General features: G+C 35.2%; 1 long non-coding RNA gene across 1 annotated transcript; it reads left to right on the forward strand.

The window, feature by feature from the left end:
- The first annotated feature begins 162 nt into the window (after window positions 1-162).
- Window positions 163-8,417, forward strand: LOC136829315 (uncharacterized). Its single transcript, XR_010850353.1, has 2 exons — window positions 163-248; window positions 8,301-8,417. It is a non-coding gene; the product is annotated as an uncharacterized lncRNA (long non-coding RNA).
- Window positions 8,418-22,205: the final 13,788 nt, after the last annotated feature.

Consider the following 22,205-nt stretch of genomic DNA (forward strand, 5'->3'; position numbering starts at 1 on the left):
TTAAGTAAGATTCCTTCAGGGACAATGAGTTTAAGTGTAACTAGGGAAGTTAGTGAAGTTGCAGATGTCACCAGCATTGTAATAAGAAAAAGGATCAAGGATATGATAGTCAGAGTTACAGTGAGACTTCGCTTCTGCTCACTGCGCTATCCTTGACGTGAAGGTAAGAGAAATTTCTAAAACAATGTTTGTTATTGTCTCACTGTTCTGTGTTTGGACTACCGTTTTTGCTTGGTTTGATTTGTTTGGTAAGTTGAAACATTTAAATTGTGCAATTTATTATGCAGACGTTGCGGCAATGTTAAGAATTGAAATCAACTAGAAAATTTACTCACCCCTTAGATGGGATTCGGGAGAAACTGCCAAGACTAGGTTAGCCTAAGCTTATCCTCTAGAAGATGTATCGTATTTAAATAACCACATTGGTCCCAGCACCCGGCCTTTGGTATAAATTCTGTATTCCAGTATGTTTCAGTCTGTCTGTTGTTCAGTTTTGAGGTATGTGTAATATTGATAAAAGAGTATCTGATTAATGGCTTGAACATGACTTTAATTTATACTTGAAAGTTTTACATGACTGCGATGTTGCAAAAAGGCGAACCAACTTTGTATCCCATGATAATATTCGAGGTTGAGTAAGCACACTTGATAGATTGGCTTCCTGTGTTTGTGAGTATACACAGATTGTAAATATATAAGATTTTTATATGCCAGGCCTATGGCCCATTTGTCATGGAATATCGTAACCTTAAATGTTTACCATTTTCCCAATCTCATATGTAAAGGGTATTATTTTACTTTGGAATTGAAAATATAAATTTCTCACGTTTGAATGTGTGTTTTGATTATTTGACACTCGTTTCGTTAACAAAGGAGTACTTTTAATGGATCCCACCCGTATATCCTACAATCAGGGGGACCACAGTGTCGTCGGCCTCTTAGATTAAGCCACCCTTCTGGTGGCACAGCCTCTTGCTCTAGGGTAGCTCATAAAATCCCTTGAGGAAAGTGGGGTTTTTGGATAGGGGAAAACACACCAAGTAAAATGAAAGGACCTTTGCCCCATTGATAATTCTCTTTCAGATTAGGATAACTTTATGGATTGCTTTCGAACTAATATTGGTCACAAGTGTAACGACCTGGTAACCTAGGCTAGGTTAGGGTATGTGTGGTCGGTTTGTCATTTGAATGTTGGAAATGTTCATAGCACACACTGAAGCACATGGAAAAGATATTTTCCAGTCCAAATTGCATCCATGGTTTAAAGTAAAATTTTACAGTGTGGAGTAAAATCTCCCATGGTTTTGTTCACCTAGCCTAGGCTAGCTGACCAAGGTATGGGTGCCAGTAAAATTTACATCAGCAGATATGTAGTTACAGTAGGCTACGTGGTTTTGTTAGGCATTGGTTGCCTAAAAAAAGCCTAGGCTGAGGTATGCCCATCATAGTGTTTTATGGAAGTAGCACCTTAGTATATCATTATTCATACATCTTTAACTAGGGTTAAATCATGAAGTACTTAGGTATTAGGTTGTGCTATTAATTTATCATTTAGCCAGAGTATTTTGTCCTGTGGGCTATCCTGTAAAATACCATTTGAAGGAAAATATATGGAAAACTCTCAAGGCCAAAGGTGACTTATAAGCCATAAGGTTATTGAATTTGAAACCATCTGATGATTTTACATCTCTGAAGCCACACAGTTCTTTCAATCTAAGCAGAAGAGTTAATTTGAGAGAAGTTAAATAATTTCTCTAAGAATATTTTAATTTGTCTCAAATATATATGACCAAAAGCAGTTAAACAGACAAAATACCGTGATGCTATTCTTCTAATGTAAATACTTGTCATAATTTCGCAAAATTAGATATTTGAATTTTAAAGTAAGAAAGTCTAAGTAAGACCAAATCAATGCTTCAGTTGCTTTGAGGATGGCCATTTTAAAGAAAAATTTGAGAACAAGAAATGCCTCAAATGCTTATTGGAAGTGGATGACAGTCACATTTGTTCAAATAGTTGTTTCCACTGTGTAGGGGACCATTTGCCTCACTCTTGGCTCTGTCCTTGATTCAGATTTCATAGAGAGAGAGAGAGAGAGAGAGATAGAGCTGAAATGGTACACAATGAAAAAATTAGCCATGGAGAGCAAGGGGTTAGCCTATGGGTGCTAACAAGTTGCCAGAATCCTCCTATAATGATAATTTAAAACATTCATATCATGGTCATCATAATTCTAGTAATTTAAATACCACTGCACAACCTTCTGCATTGAAAACAACTGAAGCTTCAGTATCCTTGCTGCTTCTCTTAGAAACCCAGCCATGTCTGCTCTTGTTGCCACATTGGAACCTTCAGCACCTGACTTGCATGTAAATTCATTTACTCTGGCTCCCTCTACAAAATACACACATGCCTCTGTAGACACAAGCAGCAAAATCAGTACCAGTGTTACATAAAAGATGTGTATCTTTCAGAGAAATTAACCTAAAGCTCTGAAACCACATTACGTAATATTCATCAGTTCACAAAGATGGTTTATGCTTACCAGAGGTGATGTAAGAAACCACGGTCAGTATCTCCCAAAGGCAATAATAGTATAGTAGCAAGAATGCTTGACCTATCGTCAGTGAGGACTGAGGAATCCTTCCCAGCAAAAAAGAAAGTTATAAATGAGTTAACCTCTATAAAGAGCATCTAGAAATCAAAATGGCCCAAGCCAGGAACATTCACACAATTCAGCCAAACAGATGGATGCAGATAGAAATAGTATTCCAGTGTCTGCAGAGATACACCATATCCTCACAATGGACCAAATGGGCTGATGAAAATATTCTCAAATTTTCCTCATCTAAAGCTGAGCTGTTCGATTCACAGAGTACTTGTAAGAAAACCATCCCAAACCTTATATTGAAAGGTACTCATTCTTTATGAGGTGGTGGTCAAGTTTTTGGGTATGATTTTTTATAGCAAGCTAACCTGCCAAATTGACAGTTTGAAATTAAAGCTGTAGGAGTCACTCAGCATTTTAAAAGTAGTTTCTGGTTTTAATTGGGGTGCTGATAAAAGATAATTTTCAGTCATACAATTCATTATTTTTAATGAATCTTACTCACTGTTAAGGATAACTTATATCGTTGTGTTGTTAGGTGCGATCAGCATTCAGAATAAACAAAATAATAACGCTTGGCTGACGTGCAACAACTGTCCCTGTAATCACCTGTATCCCATCAGGTGGCATTGGAATGTTCATATTCTTGTCAGGATTCTTCATGCCATGTCCTTGAGCATACGTGTGAATCAGCAGTAATGATTTTTACTATTTCTGGCAGATTTTCTTCTGTACAGCAGTGGTGTACCTGGCATTCCATCAGTTGGGGGTGTAGGTGGGGCCAAGATATTTTTGGGGGCAAAGAAAATTACACAAAACTAATGTACCAATTCTGTAATTAGTAAAATATACCATTCTCGAATAGCCATGTGAGTGAAGGAAAATGATAGTAATTAGTAAACCTTTATTTAAAATTATAGAGCTCAGTTTGCAAATAATTTCAACTCTTACTGTATGCAAACATATCAAATACTGAAATGTAGATTTCCTCACAACCTTATATTCAACACTAGCCTAATCTCTGTTATCAAGTTTTAATTTTCAACTATAGTATAATTTCCTTGTCATGTAAATATATCAAAGTAGTACATATCTATAACACAAAAGACTTATGACCCTCCAAAATCTCTTCAAAATGTCAACCTATCCCATTCCCTCTTTATCTCCTCTCCCTGGAAATTAACTCAAGCAGCAGTAGCAGACTGCATTGCACTTATTCAAAACTATAACTATAGTTTCAGTCACTTCGTACACCTACCTAAGTTGATATTAAGTTGGATCATAATATTGTGAACAAACGTCATTTGTTAAAGACCTATAAATATATCCATTCATTTCTCAGCTCTACGCAAGTTGTAAAAGGTAACAAGAACCAAAATAATGTCATTAGACATATGTAGCACAATTGTAAATAAACTAAAAATATTTTTTCATTAAGATAATAGTAGACATCGTCATGATCAGCGTCTGGTAATGGTGGTAATTATTCTACGACACCAGTGTAGTGTGGCGTTTTTCAAACGTTTTGGTTAAAAGTCGCTTTCGACCATCGTAGGGCATGATAGCTAGGGCAAGAATATCTGCTTTTGACCACCAAAGGGTTGAAGTCCAGCTACAAAGGGAATTTAAACTGGGGGGCCTAGTATCTTCCTGCAACACCACTGCTGTACAGTATTGTGCTTGTTTTCTGTCTTTGCATTACATCATCTACAGCTAGTAGAGGTAGAAACATCAGGCTGTATGTAAACAAGTTTAGTGCAAACCAAACTTGTATATAAAGCAGACCCCTCCCAAGCCTCCCCAAAATTTACTGGGCTGTCAAGGAGAATTCTGAAGATGTAAAGCCTTCAAAGCACACCTGGTGGAGAACTGGTGAACTAGACAGTCATTTGGGTCAGCCAAGCTTTCATTTTGAATGCTGATGTACCTAACGGCACTGAGTTATAGCTGTCTTTAGCAGTATCCCAATGGGAAATTTTATTATGAAAATTTATATTTAAAGCTGAATTGACAGCCAAATTAAAATCTTTCGAACTTGTGAACTAAATAGATGGCAGAGTTTTCACTATTTATTGTTTCCTTTAGAGTGCTCTCAGCCAATAGACCATTTAACCCATCTCAGCCAGCTATTCAGAAAATCCAGGTGTGGTACAGTGGGCTTGCATCCCTTTACAAATCAGTCCAGTTGTTGGGTGCTAGACTAGGTGTATCAGAGGTCATGAACAAGCAGGTGAAGAAGCCAAATATGCAACAAAACTGAATGGTATTGATTATTCTTCAGTTCCTTATACTGACACGAGATTAACAATCTTGTCTTGAACAATAATGGCATAACAAATGGAATTCTTTCTGTGAGAAGACCCCTGTGATGTTTCCCTTACTATGGAGCACAGAATGGTGGACTGTCCCAGATATTTAGATGAGAGACAGTAATGTCAAAATCAGGCTCCATATGATGTTAATAATAATAGTAATAAATACATTTTAGAAAGTTAATTTTTGATGTTCAACCATTTTCATCATTCCCAAGTTTATTTTTTTTATGTTATGACCATTTTTTATCATGCTACTGAACAACCAGATGGTTCTAGTGCCAGGTCATCTGACCAAATTTTCATAAATCAGTTGAAAATATGTATTAAGCACCTTGGCCAATTCTCATTTTAGAACATAAAAGCAAAATGAGTTAATATTGGATCCTTCCTAAAATTTGCTTTTCTTTTTTGTCTCAAAAAGTTTTAATCCTACTGTTGTTCAGTGTATCTATTTTTTACATGATCAGAAGAATCCAAAGGGAAAATTAAGGGCATGTAATTGGACGAATGTTGAGCATTTGTACTCAGTAGATGGAAAACACAGAATTTGTTGAAGATGTGTTCAGTCCATCCAAGAGGCCCCTTACAAGGGGAGGAGTCATGAAGCTACCTGGGAGATTGACCTGAATATACCCCTTACCCCCAGTGCCGTAAGGGTCATTAGTCTGTTAATATTGGTTCCTGCACAGAAGACAAGGTTTGGAACAGTTTTCCCATGTTTGGCCATATTAGGTACTCAAGTTTTACAGTTGAGAGGCATGGTATACAACTCACCCTTCAAGGTTTCAAGAGAAGAATATCCCATAATCTAAATGATTTATAGTCTGTTTTAATATTAGAAATTAAGAAAATTTGAGATTAAGAATGTCTAATACATCAAGACACTAGGACATTGCCTCTCATCTGCCTTTCCTCTAAGCCTACTGTGATGGCAATGGATCAGGGATCAGGAGAGTTTCTTGTATGGCTCTTGCAGTTGATTTTCCAGTTCAGTGAATATGTAAATTATATGTAATTTTTCATACACAATCATATTTTTTTCCAAACCATTTTCATATAAGTAACTTGCCAAGTAATTACATGGCTAATGTGTATACCTCACGTGGCAACTTTTTGAATTTAGCGGTGGCAGTTCTTTTGTTTTTACCTAGGTGACAGCCCTGCCCACTATTGGGGAACACAGGAACAACCTGGCAGCTGTTGCTCAATTTGTTTCTGCTTGTTGTGTTGTTAACATTGTGCCATTTGCAGCAACTTTGTTGGATTTTTCCAGTTGTTATTTCATATTTCGTGAAGTACAATTTTTTTGTTATGTTTGTGCTCAGGCTATAGGCAATTTGTTGTGATAATCTGGATTAGTTTTCAACAAATTATTTAGAATTATGTCGGATTCTAATAGTCCTAGTATTCGCTTATTGCAGCTAGGTAGGCTGCAAGGCTAGGTTAAGTAAAGCTTTCTATGACTCTCATACAATCAGTGCGTCCTCATCTTAGGGCAGAGGATCCATTCCATTGCTGCGCCATAAGTTGATTTCCGTTGTAAGTCAATTTTTCTCTGTTTAACGGTGCTTACTGCGCCATAACTTGAGTTAAGGCGCCATAACTTGAGTTAAGGCACCACAACTTGATGCAACATCAAGTTACGGCTGGATCTTAAAAAGATAAAGGATATAAATACATTTTAATTGTTACATTTTTTATTGAATATAATTTAAACATATTTTACAATATTGCAGAAAGACACACATAAATGCACAAAGAAACTTAAAAAAAAAAAAAGGCAAGAAAATCAAGTTAAGCAACTTTTAAAAATTAAAACTGTTATTGATTCTCAAAATGCACCACTGAAAATTTTGGGGGAAAATTTAGTACAGTACTGAATAACCTTTCAAATGTAAAAATTTCATGGTACAGTATACAAAACTATAGTTTTACATGTACTATCCTTATCCCCACAGCTCATTGGAATGAAGTTGGCCACTGGATATACAGTATAACAAAAGTTGTAAGCTGCCCAGAATATGCAATAACAAAAAATGGTATGATTGAATATATTTGTTAATGTCTCAGCTGAAGTTTGTAAGAGTGATCTTGGGGCTAGGAGCCAGTGTTTAACTGTTAGTGTATGTAGTATAAAATATAACCAAAAATACTTTACAGCCTCTGTATATTTTTATCACTGCTTTATTACACAGAAGTGAGGCAACATAAATTGAAAAAGCTCCGTATATTTTTATCACTGCTTTATTACACAGAAGTGCTCAGGCAACATAAATTGAAACAAAGTTGAAGACTTTTTGGACCAAGGCATTCAGACACTCCTAATACAGTTTGCCCATACATTACTGGTAGCTTACTCCATTTGGTAACACTGTAACCTTATTCCAATCAGATGTAAACATAAATGCACATGTAAAATTATTGCTTGTACAATACTGTACTGTCCTTACATAAAATAATCTAACCCTATTCTTTTGCATATACTGTGTTCAATCAATCTTAAATGTGTTTATTATTAGTAATATTTAATTTTCTAAATTTAGTATTGGAATACACCATAAACTAAAATATTCTTTTGTATTATCAGAACACTTAACAAATTTTAATGATAAATCTAGATACAGATGCTTCTCTACCTATGATGGGGATTAATTCTAAGAAACCCACTGTAAGTGGGAAAACCTTTTTGTTGATAAAGCAACTGCATATACCAAACAACATAGGCAAGCCAGAACACCTGCTGTAGCCTGCAGATGGACAAAATAATCCACTACTGTACAAACATAGTAACTTAGTATCATGTGCAGTAGTTTGGCTACTGCAATAATTTTTGTTGTTCTTTGGATAGCCTACCTAAAATGTGCTCAGACCACTTGTCATCAACTAAAGCTGGATAAATTTACCTAAAACAAAGCACATTTTATAATTAGATGGTAAGCGCATTTTAATTGGAAAATATTTTACCCGCCCAAGTGGTTTTTTTTTTTTGTTACATACTAAGTAGCACCAGTTCCAAAATATAGCCAACTGTGAAACTATAATACCACGTCACTAAAGTAAAATTAATACCATCTGAACAAGATTTTCTTTTAATCTTGTTTTTAATGAAAAGAAAAAAATGCTAAGTTTGAGACAAGGATGTTAATTAGACATGACGGGATGCGAAAATACAGAAAATATGCTTTCAATATATAAAAGTTTAACATATGTGGTTGTGAAAATTAAAATATGCATTCAATGAAATATTGTTGGTTTCCATTCAGAAAGTACAGTATCAGGCACATGAGTGTGTAGTAGGCATAATATGCACAAACATACAATAAAAAATTCAACACATACCGTTGTTTGCACATGGTTAACATTTATGATTTTTACAGTGCCTGAGAGCATGGCTGAGTGGATGCTGCAGTTGGCTTGGGGAGAAATTGGTACTGCACTGCATACTGGAGTGTGGGTACAAGATGGAATTCAAAATCCTTTCAAATGTATCATGCTACCCATTCTCACTTCAGGCAATTGCAAGTCAAACTATGGTAAGTAGAGGAGCATCTGTATAATTCAGAGAGCATAAAGCAGCTTTGTAAGCCTTAAAGCTTAGCATACTAACTAGATTCATTTCGACATTATAGACTAAATTTCTTTGGTTTTGAACAATAAGCAACCATACTGTCAATTTAATAAGATGTTAATTTAGAATATGCTGTAATTTATACATAATCATAATGCTATTTCCATATCAGGAAGAGAAAAATACAACAAACTAAATCCTGAGTACAACAAATATGTGCAACAAGCCTTTAAAAATTATTGTACTAATGTAACAAACCGAAGGAATGTGAGTAAAGTATCAGTTAAATATTTGGTATCCGTATCAAAGAAATGTGAATCCTGTCATAAGTAAGCAAAATTTGCATCTCTGTTTAAGTTGAATTGTCATTTTATAGGCAGGAATCACTATTCAATCCCTTATGCCTCCCAACTTAAAACATTTAGTTTCTATGACAGTACTTTGGCAAGTTTAAATATCATGGAACTTCACTGTATATTTAGGTGACAACAAAAAGGGCATAAGTAAAAGACTTCAAATTCCTGTTTAAAAAAAATATGGACATTACTGTTACAAAAAGATTTTGGAAAAATGAAGGCTCAGACTACTGTTAACTTATAATACAGTACTAAAATTTCTCTGAATAGGAACCACTGATATATATGTGGCTATTTCAAAGTCTTATTGCACAAAGAAATCATGGTCAGTCATGGGGACAACAGTAAAAGTTATGAATATATATTTCCAATAAGCGTATTTTGTATAGCGTATGAAAAAAAAATAATTGCATACTGATATGAGAGATTTGTTACACTGCAAAGTCATTAAATGTCCAATATGGTATTTACAGAAATGCATACATTAAAATTATTTTTACCTCTATTTTTTGGGTATCACATACATATATGATGTAGTATATAGTATATTCAGCTAACATCAAGACTCACTATCCTCAATACAGGTATATATTATAGGAATTTTCAAATACAGAGTAATGATATGTGATATTGAATATATGGTACACACTGCAATTCTTACAACAGCAAATATAAAAACTTAAATTTATATATGTACTTGAATATCCTGCTGGGAGTCGTATTGCAGGGAGTCTTATTGCAGAGACTTGAGAAATTAATATAATGAATGTATACAGTAAAGTACTGTACATAAAAACAGAAGGTTGAGTCTTGTTAGTGAGAAGAGTCATATCTCACCAATGAAAGTGTAATACAGTATATCTATAAGATAGATGAGCGATAATCTACAACTGCACATAAGTAATAATTATCGCCATAAATTTTGAAGCATGCATATGGCAAATAATCTTCAATAATATAGGAATTAAAGTATCTGTACAACAGTTTAATTTCACACTAATGTACTTAGATAATTGATGTAACAAAAGAATGAAGATCAGATCATACGAAAAAAATGAAGATCAGATCAGATCATACGAAAAACTGGAACATAAAAAGTATTAGTATTTCTAGTTCATGATACCAGCGTTTCCTGTATTTTAAAATATATGGTACATATAAAGTAGATATAAAATAAAATTGAACTTGAAAAACATCTGTGTTACTCAATACGGAAACTCAGCTTTGTTACTTAATACAGAAACCCTAACTTTACATACACCTTCAATTGTCCTTTTGACTCCTATCCAAAATGTAAGTAATTACTTAGGGTAACTGCACAGTAGCTGTCAGTGGTTGAGGTGGCTAACCCTTTATGGGTATTCCAGATCTTAAATTTAGTTTCAAATGAGAACAAGGGATGTCAGTTTTGCTTTATTACAGAGGGTTGAAACCTCTAATTACAACAAATGTGGATTAATTTTTTTAAACCTAAGCTATCCAGTGAATAAATTTGTTGATTACATGAGGGAGGCAGAGAAGCCTAGTGGTCCATCAGCCTGCCTGAACATGGATTGAGCATTTGCTTAAGCCTTGAAACCCAACAAAAGCAATAGACATGACCGATTGAGGCAAAACATTGGGTCCTACACCAGTGCCCACAATTCTGAGAAAGTGCAGTATGATGGTCATCATGACAGTCACCAAGCAAGGGTACACTTATGAAGGTAATTCCTCTCTGTCAAGGATGAAGTAAGGCTGGGCTGAGTATGAAAAAATTAAGGATACAAGATGGTGCCAGTGCAATGTATGTGGACCAGACTCGAGTCGGGTAGAAGTCCTTAGCAGGTCTAGTCAGTAACTTAACTAATGCTAAAGTATTGTATGAAATGCCATGCTATGCCTTGTTTGTTTTGTGGTTTACTTACAGTGCTTGTGAAATTTAAATTGGAAATCAGCTCCAGTGACCCTATGACTAGAAATAAGAATTGCTTTCATTCCCCGCTAGTACAGTAGTATAAATCCTTGGGTTATCAGTACAGTAATAATGGTACTCCAGTATGAAGTTTATAAGTTTGGTTTCTATCCATATCTAGCATATGTTCTTTGAATGATTTTTCAATTGCTGATACAAGCTGTAACTGAAAATCTGTGAAAAAAAAAACTTGTGTGTGCTGGGAAGCCCTAAGCAGATACTGTAGTGTGAAAGACCCAAAACCGTTAACATAGAACATGAAAGATATTCACACCGAATTCAAACCTAAAAATAAAAGTTACTGAAAATCACATAAATTTAAATGAATAATGATGAAATGATAAAAAAAAATCCATACATGATTAAAAGCCTGTTCAATATGAAATGCTGATGAAAATTACTACAAGAATGGAAACAGTAAAAAATAATACACTCCACTGGTAGCTTCTAAACAAAGCTTCCCTAGTGTTAACATAAAAATAAAAGGTTCTTTCACAGCCAAACACGCAGCTTAAGCCATGTGTAAAGTAAAAACAGCAATCATTTAGAGCTCATTAAACATTTATCGGACAGTACCCATTAATTCCATGGAATGAATTGATGCATATAAGAAATATAAAGTAGTTGGGTGGAATTTGGATATTAAAGTTTAACTGAAGAAGAGCAAAAATTAATGATAAACCTTGAAAGGTGAAAATTATTGAAAAAAAGATTGCATATGACATGTAAAGTGCACATTGTGAGTCCAATGCACAGCAATGCCAAGATCATAGAACTGCACTATATTAATGTTAGTCTTATCGGAAGGCTTTATTTAAACTTAGCAGTTACAGTTGGGGAAGAAATTTCCTTAGTTTATTACAGCTTTGCAAATAAGAGTGGATTAATGGAGTTCAGTACATGGCAAGATAGTGGGTCTTGAAATGAGTACTTTTGAAAACCCTAGAATTACAGAGGAAAATTATACGGTTTCACTAGACAAAAATTTATCCCTGCAGACAATGCCAAATTGTTTATAAAATATGAAAAGTACAATTTCTCCATAAACAAATAATCCCTGCAGACAGTATCAAAAGTTTATATTGTACAATATGAAAACATGAACACAAAATACAGTATTGTAAATGAAAAAGGGTGTCAAAGTTCTCTTAAAATTCCATTATACTATGGCTTCACTTCATTAAATTTTTCAACAGCTTATGTTGAAATGATACCTGAGGATAGCTTACATTTGTTTATTAACATATTGAAAACAAAAAAATTTGGAATCACAATAATAGAAAATTAATGACGTTCCAGACAAAAGTGATGTTCTTTAGTTCAGATAATAAAATGTGAAAAATTGTGATGCACTGAAATCCATAGTAAAATTACTTCAAGAAACTTTTTGCCATTTGATACAACACACCTCACTTCTCTTCTGAATCATTTCAAAAGAGAAGCAGTCATGAAATTTCTTGTACTGAAAAGGAATGCCTCAGTATTTTAAAGAATGATAATTAAGACAGAATTAAAAAATTGCTGTTAAAAATTCTGTATTCAGAGGGTTAGGCCAAGATTATAGTCCTTATAAAAATGCCAATAGAACACAAGATGCTACGCTATGCTGGAATGTTACTTAAACCAAAGTAAAATGTGACACATTTTTTCTGCAACTTAAAGCAAGTTCTGTAATAGAGAAGCTATCCCAGCTTCCCCCAATTAATGTACCAAATATATCTAGCTCATTAATTGATCAGCAATATAATTATTAATAACATACAAAATTAAATCACTGGCCAAATAGAATACACTGCAAATGCATAACTTTCAAATAGTTTTCCTTCTGAATATTTTGATTCCAAATAGACTTAACATTTATTTATAAATACTGGGTAATTTATCACATGGGAAGAAGTGACAACCAGTACACACCAGTTGCATCAAAGAAAGCAATGGAAAAAAAAAGTATATTGAATACACAGTAGATAATGCAAGCTAAAACTGACTACTTTACTCCTTGACTGTCCTTGGGTATTTTGTTGCTATATACAGATATTACCTTAACCTCCAAGTTTTACAACAAAAGAATCTGGATAATTACAGTCAGTTTCTTAAAAAAAAAAAAGATCTCTTCCAGGATCATTTTGCATTTGTTGCCTTCCTGGTCAGAGATATTTTTTTGCAATGTCATTTCTGCTTTATAATCTTGGCTAGGCTGCTCTGAAGATTCAAATTAAGAGTATTTTCAACAGCATCGGTTTGGATCATATGTTGTTATTAAAGTTAGCCGTTCATATACTCAAGGAATTAGCTGTATTACTGTGAAGCATTGAAAGTTCTTTTATTAAAATAACATTCCATTGGAATGAATTACTTAATTACCTTCTGATGTTCTGGTGAGTACCCTGACTATTGACACATTCCAAAGATTGACAAAATTTATAATAAAATTGTATAATAAATAAGATATATACTACCCATGGTATAGTTTCAATAGAAACTCAAGGCTATTAAAAGGAAAAACCACATTAAATCAAGGCTATTAAAAGGAAAAATCATGTATGACAGCACTTTGAATAAAAGGTTTTTCTTTTCCACAGGTAGGAGCTTAGTAATTGTAATGTAAATTATGCCTTAGATAATTTGTTTAAATTGTAGATTCTTGTGAAAATAAAGCTGTCAGAAATGCAAATTTTTCAGTTCTTTCAATAACTGTTGAAAAAGGAATAATATTAATGCACTGGCTTAAGAACAGAGGCCCAGCCCAAAGATTTAGCAACCTCAGTACGTATTTATGATGAACTCAATGCTGTAATGAGTATTTAACATTAATAGTGGGCTTCACCACTGTTTCAACATCAACAGACTTTACACATTATTATTACACAAATATATCTCTCCTGTTCTGGGCTATAACTACCAGAAATGACTTTTGCACTTGAATTGTTGTATTAAAAGCCTAAAATTTACCAGCAACCACTAAAATTGTTTGGAGATTGTTTTGCCTCAAGAATTGAAAGGTTTAGCATACACAGAAATAAAATTTTTCTTGATTATTAAATCAAATAATTCATGCATATGTTTAATTCACTTGTTACACTTCATTTTCAGTGTACACTTTTAATACAGTACATATCCTTACTGGACAAAACTTGTACAGTACTGAGACAGGCCACAAGAGCACTAACTGTTCAAGACTAAATTTTCAAACTTCTACTTTTTGTTGGATACAGTACTTTTAATACTTTAGCATTACAGCTTCAGCTTTTATAGATTTCTGGGAATTGCACAAAGGGATAAGTGAGTGGGACATTGCATTTCAGGTAGATGGGAGTGGGTACAGTTTTTGTTTTTATTAGAAAAAGCTACTCTCTAGCTTTGAAATTACAGACCTAAAGGTAACTTTTGCATATTTTTAAAGGGGTATTTTTTAACACGTGGAAGATTAACGTTTCATCCCAGGTTTTCCAAGTTACCATTTTTTTGAGAGCTGGCTCAGCTTTCATTTGAAAACCAAGTTTACATTGCTTGACCTTTTGAAAACAAAACTACATTTAAAAATGAATATTTAAATCATTCATTTTTATTTGTTAAGAGGGAGGTTATTTTTGGGCCAGGTGCCACCCCATGAAGTTGATAGTTAACATCTTAAATAAAATTGGCATGGCTTGCGCGTAAACTTAATGCTGAGCTTTATGTAATTTTAAAAATTGAGTTAAAGTCAAATTTTTGCATGTTTTTTTTTATCAAAGGAGTTTTAGGTTGAGAGGTTGGGCTTAAATACAAGGCCCTCATGTTGCTAGTTCCCATTTTCAAGGAAATTGATTCAGCTTTCAGTTAAACATAGTCCAGTACATAATTGCTGTTAAAATAATTCTACAGCTTTTAAAAATGCCATTGCTTTGACACCTCAAATCTCGAGACTTCTTACAATAAATGGGAATGTATTTTTCAAGATGACAAAACAAGACCATGGCAAGGATAACAAAAACTCACTTGGGTGATACAACAGTGTTTTTAGTATCAACACTGGTTTCAAAAATCCATTCTCTCTGTGTTTCTAGGGATTTTGTTTACTGTGTACTTTAATTGGATAGATAAAAATTTTTAGACAAACAGAAGTTAGCAAATGCCATGTATCTGGAGACAGTAAGAAATTTTATGGTCAGGGTGGCACAGTTAGCAGTCATGGAACCTTTTTAGTGAGCTGTGATTTGAATTTCCCACTTACCTAGCTTCATATGATTGATTCCTGTTGTGATCAAAGGAGTCCATAGGACATATCAATGATCAACATGCTTATAGTAATGATAGTTTGGTGTATTTGATTTGCATGGTTATTACATATGAAATCGGGGACTGTAACAAGTTGTCAAGTGGACAGGATTAAGAATCACCTTAATGAATGAGTAAGCTTGCTGCATGGTGGTAGATTGTATCTCTCACCTATCACTACACTATCTATCAAAACCTTTGTAGAATATAAATTTCATACAAATCGATGCACTCGAGACAATGGCTTTTTCCAAGAAATGGCATGAAAATAACAGGAATTATTATAATTTTTAAGGAGTTAAACGAGACTCGTAAGCCACACTTATAAAGGAAGCATGTATAAAACCTAGCGACATAAATACAAGACATGGAGTTTTAATAAATTTACATTAGAGTGAGTTTAATAGAGTCCCTTTGCTAAGAACAAGGTCATGTTAAAGAAATTGGTAAGTTAAGTGGGAAAAGATGAATTGGAACATGACATGAAAAGTGTAAGTCGGAAAGCAATACAGCTGGGGTCAAAGAACACGACAGAGAGCCTTTAGTACCATCTACAGTGTTCCGTGCAAGGCACACTGTAAGTAGTATACATTACAGGATAATTAACAGGGAATAGTATTGTTATATACAAAATGAGTTAAGACCAGGAAGGGCCAAATGGCTCAGGGCAGTTGATTACCACATGTATTTCACTTACCATCTCACCATCTTGAAAAGCCTGGAGGTCATGGGTAGTTCCAGACACCCAGCTAATGGTCTGCATTTCACCACATCTATATCTGTGGTACTAGCTATTAGGGAAAACTGGCTCCATTCATAATTCTAGATTTAATAAATACTTAGTAGCAGGTAACTATTATTTGGTGCCAAAAGCTATTATTTGATGGGTTGTAAGGTTCTCTGGGAGAAAAAATACTAGAATACAATAGATTTTTCAAAGTTTTGTGTTCAAACCAGAATCTATTTCTTTTTATATAATTAGGACTTTTGTTAATCATACCCGTATACAATTACTGTAATGTACTTCGTTACAATTGTCACAAATATAAAGATAGTAAACATGATATAAAAATTCATGGAATTAAATGTTGACCATTTTATGGTATTCTCCTACTAATGACCATGGCATGATGTCAACCATTACAACTGTATGGAAATGCAATATTGTACTGGGAAGTTGCTATCTGAGAGTGTCCTACTGTCTTGTTCTCTTAAAAGAATACCAGAAGAAACTGATTTTGTCCAAGCTAGTAAGACACAAAAATCTAAACACAAGGTTATAACTGTAGTATGGTAGCATCTTAGGTTTGTCACAGACCACAACCATGTCAACAGTGTTTTGTAAAATTAATGGACTATTGTTTCCAGATTCCAGTATATACAAACAATAAAATGAATTATTGTGGGTAAATGCAATACTGTATTACACAAATGTTAGTAGCATTACATGTAATATTACTGAATATGTGAATCAAAGATTGAAAGTAAAAGGGAACTTGAATATATTTTTCTTCCATAATAGAATGTCTTAATGTAACTATTCTGGACCAAAGGGTATGTATACAAGGTGAAATAAGAAGAGAACTGCTGAAGACCTGTACTCTTATGAGGATAAAAAAAAATGTTATATTTTCATTTCATCACAAAAATCATGAGATCTTGTTTAACATGAGATTTTCATTTATTCAACAACTCATTCCTGTCTTCAAAATTATCTTTCAAAATCATAAACTAAAAATCCCTCCAAAGTACAAAACACTTCAGTTACAACTACTAAAGTTACCAGAGATAAAAAATAGACACCTTTTATAATCCATGTTTTTCATTTAAGAATGGCTCCCAACAATAAACGTACTAACATTCATAATCTGTGCAACAGCACATCATATACAGCTTTACACAGAAATGTTGGATATATCCAACCATTATAAGTTAAATGACAGAAGCTACTGTATATATTTTTTGTTAACCTGTATATTACAACAGCTCATAGAATACTGTATTCTATACTGGACAAAGCCTTTCACCAATCACTTTGGATAATTATTGTCTGTAGAAAACAAGGATGTCTTAAGTCATATATAAATACTCACTCTCACAAGTTACAAATTAAACATCAGGCATTGCTGTCTTAATAAGGCAAAGTTTTTGTAACTAAATCTTCATCTAAGAGAGAGTATATTTTTGGCAGATATACTGAGGAAGCTAATTTTATAAAATGTTCGACAAACCATTGATCATGACATTCTGCATATAGTAAAACCTTAGCAACTTGTAAATTTTTTTGATTTAAATAAGAGAATAAGAATTAATATTTGAAAATTTGTAGAATCTATATATTAAATCAATATGATTACTTCCTTTATTTTGGATATACAAGAACTGCTCACAGCCAAATTTAAAGATAACCTGTATTGTACTAGCATAAGTACAAAGTACGGTTTGCAAAATATACTGACAAAAGCACAATATCACAGAAGTAGCAATTTAAATTTTCATACAAAATCCCCAAGATATTTAAAACTTTTAGAAATACTTAATACAACTCCGTACAAATTAGTTTAACATTAGCCTAAGCAATATCGAAGTTGGAATGAGACCATAATTAATCTAGAATTTAATATTCAGTGATATGTCCATATTACACTGGCACAATTCTTGAATGCTTTGATTTTGAGATGTAAATACACAACATGAATGTTATGAAGTGGGGTCTTTGAGGTGGTAAACCACACTTACCAATGTCCAAGAATGATGGTCTTTAATCTCACTAAAAAAGCCACTATCCCTTGGCAGAAAAGAATTATTGGGTAGACATAAAAGATGGCCAACTTTGTCAGATAAAAGTCAGTGGCTGTTCCTCTTCTAAGAGAGAAGTATCATTGATGGTACTAAAATATTCTTGATGTATATGGCTTCTCTGAATAACTACAATCAGCAGTGCATAAAAGTTCCTGAATGCTTGCAGAACCAACTGCATTGTTTGATGTAATACAGGTGATCTAGCCTATTTTCTGCTGAAGTAATAAATATCATTTGAGAGCTGTAACCAAGCAGACTTTGTATATCAAAACAAAATAAGTGTTATGCCTTCATGGAAGAAGGAAATAAGCCCAGAAAATAGGCAGCACCAATATGACAGGAAATAAGCCCAGAAGATAGGTAGCACCAATGAATTACTTATAGGTCATACTCACCAACTCCTTAACACTTAATGGAAGGTGATCACCAAACATTTTATGTAAACTTCTTGCTCCCCTTGAATGTGACATTTGTTGGTTGAATGCCCCAGTATTGTGATCCTAGAAATCTATACCTCATTGGTGCTTGTGATGTGGATGATGGGAGCATCCATGACTGGGTTGAGGGCATAGTATATGATGCCAGAAGCATTTTTTTATTTATTAAATAAGTGATCTTATAAAAATGACACATTTCTCTTTTTTTTTAGTTAAAATTTTTTAGATTTTAAAGTTATTAAAATTCATATATAACAAATTATATCTGTCAATGACCTCTGATATCTTAAATCAATCAATCTGTTCAAAAATGACATTTTTCATAGTAAAATTAAGTTTCATATATACTTACCAAGTAATTACATAGCTAACATTTCTACCTTGCGTGGCAACTTTTTAAAAATTTGCGGTAGCACTTCTGTTTTTGTATAGGTGACAGACCCCGCCACTATCGGGGAACATGGGAAACAACCTGGCAGGTAAGTTCAATTTGTTTGTGCCCTTATGCCCATAAGAGGGGAGGAGAATGGGCTCTGATTCCGTAATTACTAGGTAAGCATATATGAAACAATTTTATTATGAAAATGTCATTTTCATAAAAGTAACTAACCAAGTAATTCCATAGCTGAATCCCACACTGAATAGAGGTGGGATATATGGACATATTCTACTCCAAAACATTAAGGCATGGTAATGACTTTGAAATAGAAAAATCTGCCAGCACTGAATGCACTGCTTGGTGTTTCCTTACCTGGTAAGAGATACTGCAGGTGAATACTGCCTCTGGTTGTTAATAATCTTAATCCGTGGTGTCATGGCTATTGAGCCGTGGGTTACCTCTACTAAGTGGGAGCTTTGCACCAGAAAAGCGAAGGACGCTTTGCCCTGCTCCCTTTTGGTCGAAAGTCAGTCTCCCATCTCCTTGAAGGACTTCTTAGAAGAGGAAGGAAGTAACAACTTGGGGAAGTCTTGTCCTGTCATCTGGTTGATTCCTCATTAAAAAGGTTGAAGCAGCCAAGGACAGGGCAGCTGGGGTGAAAAATGTGGGAAAATTCACCAAAAAATACAGCAGTAAAGCAGCATAAGCCGAAGGAGAGACAGGTTCTTGGTTGACCTCTTCTTTGGAAGAGGAGACCGGGGACAGGATATCATCCTGAGAAGGCTTGGGAGTGGAGGGAGCTTTCTTTAACAACTCCATAATTTGGAATATCTGCTGCTCAAAAGGAGCCAGAGTAGGCTCGTCATAGTCCAAAGCCGAAGGCGACAACGCTGTAGGTCTAACTGGAGGAGGCAAAGTAGACTGCGGTCTCTGAGCAGACAAAAGAGGGGATGGGTGCCTGGGAGCAGGCATTGGGCGCTTGGAAGCGGGCGCTGGGTTCTCAGGAGGTGGTGCCAGGTGCTCGGGAAGCGGTGTCAAATTTTTGGAAGCAGATGTCGAGCACTTATGAGCTGTTGCTGAGTGCTTGGGAGCCAGGTGAGGGCGCTTAGCTGTGAAGCGCTCAGATGAGAAGGCCTCCAGACTGTCCCATGTAGACAGAAGTGGATTCTGATGGACAGGGACAGGCAGAAGGGTCTTCAGCATAACTACAAGAAGGCTGGGAACTGCTAATAGACTTCTTATACCACTTGATAAGAAGCAAAACTGGATGACAACCAAAATTCTTGGAAGGGCGCATAAGCGGTCGGGAAGAGTCTGTGTACTGCTTGTGGCATTTGTTGTCCACGCTGTAGTCGTCGGAAGAGCTTGAGGATAAGTGACGAACATCCAAAGACATGCCTTTCCAATAACTGTCTGCCAACACCTGGGACTGTGCAACAGGAGTGGCTGCGGGGGTTCTCACTTTATCCATTATCACTTTCAGGGAAGCTCCTAACTGTGCCACTGTACTTAAGACTAGGTTAATTTTCTTATCAAATCTGGATTTGAGACTGGCAATGGCATTAGGATAGGAAGCAAGGGAGCCAGGCACAAGAGTAGGAGGTTGAACAGTAAAAGAATAGAAGAAACAGTAGGAATAGGAGTAGTAGGGGGAGCAGTAGGACTAACCTCTAAACTAGGTTTAGGCGTAGGTTCTACACTATGAGATCATCTCTCAACTCTAGAAGCCGCTTTCCTCTTCCTATCCCTCCAATTTGTCTATGTGCGACTTAATCTTCCATTGTTTACTATCCCATGATGAACATTCATTACAGGTCTTCTCAGTGCTACACTCTTGCCCCCTACATTTACTACTGATCGAATAAGGATCATAGCAAGCTTTAGTGAGCCTAGTTTTACAGCCTTCACTGCAACAGCTAATACTCAAACTTCTAGCATCTGACAAATTTTAGAAAATGCTAGAAAACTTTGAAAGTGATATGAATGTACAGTAATTGGTGAATATTTCTCAGTGAAAAATACCGCGAATGGGCGATTTTCTGCGAATAATGGCTAGATACGTCCCACAGAGAAATCCACGAATACAGGGGTGTACTGTACTGTATACCAGACCCAGCAGAAACAAATTGAGCTAACCTGCCAGGTTGTTTCCCGTGTTCCCTGATAGTGGACAGGGTCTGTCACCTACACAAAAACAGCACCACTACCGCAAATTTTTAAAAAGTTGCTGTGCGAGTTAGAAATGTTAGCTGTGTAATTACTTAAGTTACTTATGAAACACAGCATTTAAAGACATCGCCATTAATTTTCAGAAATTCCTAAAAGTAAGATGGGACCCCATCAAAATTGGCTGACCTTAAAGACTTCTTGGACATGCTTTGTAAACAAAAGAACCAAGACGTTACTTTCTTTTAAAACTAAACTCGTCCAAATTATGGCTTCATACCTCATCTGTGGATTCACTGTCATATACAGGCAGTCCCTGGTTAACGGCAGGGTTTCCGTTCCCGGCGGAGTGCCACTAACTGAAAATCGCCAATAATTGTGGTAATAAATGGGCGTTTACAACGTCGTAAGTGCTAATAAACTGCTTACTGGCACCGTTAACCGCTTATCAGCGCCGATAAAGTGCTTACCGACACCAAAAAATCTCTTACTGACGCCAGTAAACTGCTTACCGCCACCGAAAATTGGGTTAACAAAGTTGTTGGCTAAGTGTCAAAAACCGGATCGCAGATAACTGAGGACTGCCTGTACCTCAAACTACTCTCAAAGCTACCTCTGGCCTATAATCACATGATAAAGGATAAAAACATAACTGTCAAGGTCATTTATAATTAGATCTCCCATAGGGGGGTAGTATCATCAGTGCACCACAGATGGCACACTGTAGGCATTATTTAAGATTCTTTGCAGCGTCCCCTCAGCCCCTAGCTGCAACCCCTTTCATTCCTTTTACTGTACCTCCAATCATATTATCTTTCTTCCATCTTGCCACGTACCCTTTCTTAACAATTATTTCACTGCAACTGTAAGGTTTTCCTGTTGTGCCTCTCAAACCTACCTACCTCTCAACTTCCTTTCCAGCGCTGAATGACCTCATAGGTCCCAGTGCTTGGCCTTTGGCCTAAATTCTATACAGTAGACCCCCTGTACTTGCGGGGTATGCATACCATACCCCCCGCAAATAGCTAAAATCCCTGAATACCTAAAACCCCTCTAAAAACACTTAGAACTGCCTATTTTGATAGTTCAAACACAAAAAAAAAAAAAAAAAAACTAAAAATGCTTATACCTGAATATTTTAATAGTTTTATCACAAAAAGTGCATTTAGTCACGAAAATTATATGAAAATACATTAATCAGTGAATCTTTCTTGGTGAAAAATACCACAAATGGTTATATATGTTCCACAGTGAAATCCACGAATAGGTGAGTCCGCGAATCGTGAAAACACGAATACAGGGGATTTACTGTATTCCATTCCATTCCATATTCTCTTTCTTCCATCTTACTTTCCACCCTCTT

Source organism: Macrobrachium rosenbergii, chromosome 44, assembly GCF_040412425.1.
Source record: "Macrobrachium rosenbergii isolate ZJJX-2024 chromosome 44, ASM4041242v1, whole genome shotgun sequence".
Classification (NCBI taxonomy): domain Eukaryota; kingdom Metazoa; phylum Arthropoda; class Malacostraca; order Decapoda; family Palaemonidae; genus Macrobrachium; species Macrobrachium rosenbergii.